At 39.4% G+C, this 5,804-nt stretch overlaps 1 long non-coding RNA gene across 1 annotated transcript in view; it reads right to left on the reverse strand.

Annotated features, from left to right (window-relative positions):
• Window positions 1-2,409: 2,409 nt before the first annotated feature.
• LOC102472814 (uncharacterized) overlaps window positions 2,410-5,804 on the reverse strand; it is a 19,714-nt gene continuing 16,319 nt past the window's right edge. Inside the window, exon 3 of the long non-coding RNA XR_334312.1 lies at window positions 2,410-2,548. This is a non-coding gene — a long non-coding RNA (uncharacterized LOC102472814). The remainder of the gene's footprint in view (window positions 2,549-5,804) is intronic.

Genomic DNA, 5,804 nt, shown 5'->3' on the forward strand with positions numbered 1-5,804 from the left:
GAAAGCAAGCTGCCAGGTTTGTGATTTGAACCGTGGTTGGCCATGTAGGAGTCCAGTGCTCTTAACCACCATGCCAGCTGCTGGCCCCAATATTTTGCATTTTAAAAAAAATTAATAGATGTTAATTTCTATAGTTTTAGGTTGACAGAAAAGTTGAGTAGAAAATCCAGTTCCTCTATATCACTGTACCTCTTGTCTGCTGATTGTGTCCTCTACTAACGTCTTGTGTTAGTTACAATTAATGGAGCAACATTGAGTAATTATTATCAACTAAAGTCCATAGTTCACATTAGTATTCATTATTTGAGTTGGAAAGTTTTATGGGTTTTGAGAAATGTTATTACAGAGTTTGATCTTGTAGTGGTGAATACATGATATCACGTTTATCATGTATCCACTGTCATGGTATTATATAATACTATAATATAATACTAGGATAGTTCACTGCCCTAAAAACCCTTTGTGCTCCACCCATTCATTCCTCCTTATTGTCACCCTCAGTCTCCTGACAACCACATTTATTAGGTTGTCTGGAAAGTCATGATGTATTTTTCTATGTTTTTCCTGACAACCTAATATTTTCACTTTTACTTTTACTGGAATACGATGCTTGTGTAGTTGAGATTATATATCATTTAGTCTTTTCTAATTGGTTTATTCCATATAACAATAAGCATGGAATGTTCTTTTACGTCTTTTCTTGGCTTGATTATTTCTCTTTATCACTGAAAAGTACTAAGTGTTATAGATATACCACAGGTTATCCATTTACTTATTGAAGGACATCTTGGTTGCTTCTAGATTTTTGGCAATTCTGTATAAGGTGTTATGAATATTTATGTGTAGGTTTTTATGTGGATATCAGTTTTCAACTCATTTGGGTAAGTATATCTAGAAGCGTGATTGCTAGATTATGTGGTAAGCCTATGTTTAGCTTTGTAAGAAGTTGTCAGGCAACTTTCAAAAGTGGTTGAACCATTTTGCATGCTCACTCGCAATAAATTCGAGTTCCTGGTGTTCCAAATCCTTGTCAGCTTTGGTATTGCTAGTGTTTTGGATTTTAGCCATCTAATAAGGTATACATTATATCTCATTTTAATTTGCAATTTTCTAATGGCATGATGTTGAGCATCTTTTCATATATTTATTTGCAATCTGTATATCTTCTTTTGTGTTGTTTGGATCTTCTGCACATTTTAAAATTGGATTGATTTCTTATTATTTATTTTAAGAGTTATTTGTATGTTATGGAAACAAATTCTTTGTAACATATATGTTTTGCAAATATTTTCTCCCAGTGTCTTTCATGGAATATGAACATGGACTTTCTCTCCAAGTATTTATTCTTTTTCCACTTCAGCGATATTTTACACCTTTCAGTGCAACAGTCTTGCACTTACTTGTTAAATTTATCTCTAAATGTTTTATACATTCTGATATAATTTTGAATTGGATTGTTTTCTTAATATTAATGCTGGAGGGACCAGCAGTTAGCGTAATGGCTATGTCTCTGGACTCCCACGTAGTCGGCCGCGGTTCGCGTCCCGGACCTGGTGGCTTAAAACTCACACTGGGCGTGTGCGTGCGCGTGCGCGTGCGCAGGAATGGAGGAGAAGGGATTGCAGTGTGGCCATCCCCCCTGGAGGATGATTTCTTACTTTCTGTATCTCTGTCTCTCTGTCTGGTGAGCACATGCGCCCTATAGCAAAAATCTCTAAAAAATTAATGCTGGATATTTTTATTGTTGAAAATGAAATATGACCTATTTTAAATAAACTTATTATTTTTATAGCTTTTTAAATGGATTCCTTAGGATTTTCTACCAATAATTAATGTTGTTTTGAGTGAAGACAGTTTTGCTTCTTTTCCAGTATGGATGTCTTTTCTTTCTTTTTCTTGCCTGGTTGCACAGATTGGAACTTCAGTACAATGTTGAAAAGTAGTGATGGGGGGGGCATCCTTGTAATTTTCTCTGTTTTATGGGGAAAGTATCCAGTCTTTCATGCTTAAATGTGATACTTGCTGTAGATTTCTCATAAATACCCTTTATCAGGTGAATTAGTTTTCTTTTGTTTTTAGTTTGTTGAGTTTTTATCATGAATGTATCTAATCTTTTTGGCTTTTGTGCTTGGATGTGAGTCATTTTGTCACCAACAGATGAGAAGGCAGAAGTTAGAGAACTAAAGGGACTTTAAGAGCCCTTCCTGAGGCTCACACTACTTCTCAGCATCTAGTTGTGTGAGCCAGAAAGTGTTCTTATTACTGAAGGCTCATTGAGCTGGCATTTTTTAACATTTAACAGAAAACCTTCTTACTGATAATACCTCTTTTTCCACGCAGTCATCTCCAATTCGACAAGTAGATGTGCTATGTCCTAACTTACCATAGTGCATGTTTCATTGCACTATAGCTTCATTTCGTTGGCTGCTCTGTTTGATCCTTTGTCTGTGTCTTGCTTCCTCTACCAGCTCCTTGGAACAGGGTATTTGCTGCATCTGTGTCTGCTCCTCAGTATTTGCAAAGAGTAGATATCTAGGTCTTCTATACCCTAATGCAAAAATATTTGAGTAATTGCTACTGAAACTCAATTAGATACTTTCATTCTTCCTTTAGGAAGAATCACCCCCACCCCCCAAACCTTGGAACTATATGATCAATGAAGCCATTGAGGAATCCATTGATTGGAGTACAGTGGAAGGACCTAGACGATTCTTTCCTTAGGAATGCCCTTTCCTCCCATTCCCAAGTTCTGTCCTCTGTGAGGCAAGATTGATAACTACAGACTCTGTTTTACAATGAAGCCTATTGAGACCACCACCCTTGACCAAATTCACAGGACTAGTTGGGGCAGGGCTGGAAATTTAGGGCCAGTGTTCATTTGTGTCTGGAAATCATTTCCTTGTGGTTGTAACTCCACTCATAAACCCATGATACCACCCTTAGTATGATTCTCGACTTCTAGAATATAGTTATAGTGTCTGGTAGAGTCTTGAGAACCTTAGAGACAATATTATATAATTCTTAGTTTTATAGGTAAGCTCACTGAAACAAAGAAGGGCGAAGTGGCTATTCTTTAGAAGTTATACTCATGGGACGGGGTCTTAGTCTTGGTTGAGGTAGTTGATATACACTGACTTAGGGAATTTAGTTTCTCCTTGGAAGTAAAGAGGAGCTTGGGAAAGGACATTTCCTTTATGTATGCCTAAAGAGACCATTTAGCTGTGTTTCTTAGCTACCGAAGAGATTTCTGGAAAGAAAGAACCTGTACTGAGAGCTGTATTCTGCCCTACCACTTCTGAGCCTTTGGAATGAGATTATCTTTCTGCTCTCCATATTTCAGTAAACTGAAAAAATTGATATCTAAATATCAAGCAGAAATGCCTTCCCTTCTGAACTAAAAAATTCAGGGAAGAGGACTTGGCACTACCAGCAGCCAGTTATTTGACTGCTAATCAAGCCATTTCTTCTGAGCGAGGTGATGCTCCCCAGGCTCCCACCACCTTCCCTGAGAGTTTCGGCACTGGGCCTTCAGGGAGATCTTGGGGCTCATTCTTTCTGAGAGGAACAGCTGATTTTGGCCCTGGAGGTTAAGTGTGAATGGAAAACAACTGGCAAAGGGAAAGAAACCAGTTTTAGTTTGTTTTCTGAGGCTATAACATAGTTGGTAATTTATACAGTTTATTTGGCTCATGGTTTTGGAGGCTGGGAAGTCCAAGAATTTGGTGCTGGCATCTGGCAAGGATCATTCCATGGTGGACCAGCTAATGGTAGGGGCTCATACTGGACAGAGAAAGCACAAAGGTCAGACTTCCTTTTATAACAACCTGCTCACACAATAAAAAAACATGATTAATAATAATAATCCCTTCATAAGGACTCTGCACATCTGGCCCAATCACCTGTTACTATTCTCTATCTCTTAACACGTTTGCACTAGGGATTAAAATTCCAACACATGAATTTGATGGAATACATTCAAACCATAGCAGAAACCAAGGAGAATTGGGGAAGGAGGTCTCTGTGGCATCTCATACACAGTAGGTGTACAAAATAATATTTGTTGAAGAGATACATGAGTAGGAGTGTCCACCTAGGGTGTACACTCCTCATAGAAGAGGCCCATGGGTAAAATAAGGTTTCTGGGGACCAGTGAGATAAATTAGTAATGAGGGCAGTCATCAAAAAGAGGAATGATAAGTCCCTAGGAAGGATGGTAATGGAGAATGAAAAGGTGCTGACGGTTCAAAGACAGTTTTGGGAAAAGATCCCGTAGAACTTGCAGCTGACCTGCTGGAGTGCATATGGGGCTGGGGGGTATAACCCCTTAGAATAAATGAAGTTCCATACTCTGGGGTTTGGACACAGGAGTCTGCTTGGTGAGTGGATGCTGTTTATTGAAAGCTTAGGCTCTTTCTTATAGGATAGGAATATATTTTAGGATGATGTCGTGGATGAAAGTGGGAAAAAAAAATCCTATTCCTTGGTTCTTAAAATATGAAAGCTTGATAAAGAAGATTTGGCAAGGGTCTTAAAACTGATCTAGGAGTTGGTCAAGATAAAAACGGAAACTTAAAAAAACATTTATAGAATTCCAGCTGTAAATGTTAGGTCCCTGGGGACTCTCAGGTATCACATGGAGACCAGCCTCTTTCCTACTTTTCCCTGGCAGGGAGGGACACAGAAATAAGGAACACAGCATTGAAGGTAACATGGCCGTGATTAGCCTGGCTGTGGGGGTGTGTTCCTGGGGCTCAGAGACCAAGTAATAGCCAGAAATGCTGGGTATGTCCCCAGAGCTGCCAGGGAGGAGAGGGCAGGCTAGCATGAGGGGATAAAGAGGAACTTGGAACCTTTCTCTTGGATCTTTATCATGCTTCACTGATGAGGCTAGAGGGAGTTTCTGATTTCAGACCCTAGTCAGGCCCTAGGGAGCCTCTGATTTCACCCTTTGTTTTCCTGCTTCCTGAAGAAGGCAAGTTTGCCTGGGTCTGCAGGGGTCAGGGGCCAGGGGCTCTAATTACTTTCATTCCCTGAGTTGCTGGGAAGGGTCTTGGGAACGTGATAGAAGGCCTGCCTGTCGCTCATTTGTGTTACTGTTGGTGAAGCTATAGCTGATTTCAAACAACAGCGGAGAAGAAGTCTGTGGGTGTGATGTAACCCAGATCTTGTGCACGATGAAGGTTGGTTTATAGGTTTGGAAAATGAACGTTGGGCGAAAGACATTCTAATAACCTTTAAATTGACCTGAGGATTGAACTAGAAAACAAAACTGAACTAAATGAAAAGGAAGATAGCCATGAGGAAAAGCAGTAAAGGAAAGGAATTAGCCAGTTGTGCTATGGTGGAGTAGTGTAGATCCCAGGTCCTTGGTTAGGCTCTTGAAGAAAGACCTGGTGCCTTATTGCCTAAACACCATGCCCAGCACAGTTTTAATCCAAATCAATTTGTTAGAAATACCTTTTGTCATTCAATCACTTGTGTTTTCAAGGCCAAGTTACTGTCAATGATTTGACTGATATGTTCTCTGCTTTGGAAATTTTTTTTTATTGATGATTCTAAACATTTGTGTTGAGCCTGAGTGATTCTAGGCAATGTTAAATAATTTTTACTTTAAAGGATAACAGTTATTAAGTGCTTAGTATGTGCCAGGTATTAAGGATGAGCACAGGCTCATTGATTTGTCATACAACTCTATAAGGTATTTGACATTATTGCTTCTGTTTCACAGATGAGGCAAATGAGGCAGAGAGGTTAAGTAACTTCCCAATGGTGGGAACCAGCAGTTAGCGTAATGGCTGGGGGCA

The sequence above is a fragment of the Tupaia chinensis genome, unplaced genomic scaffold (genome assembly GCF_000334495.1).
Source record: "Tupaia chinensis unplaced genomic scaffold, TupChi_1.0 Scaffold000197_1, whole genome shotgun sequence".
NCBI classification, from domain to species: Eukaryota; Metazoa; Chordata; class Mammalia; order Scandentia; family Tupaiidae; genus Tupaia; species Tupaia belangeri.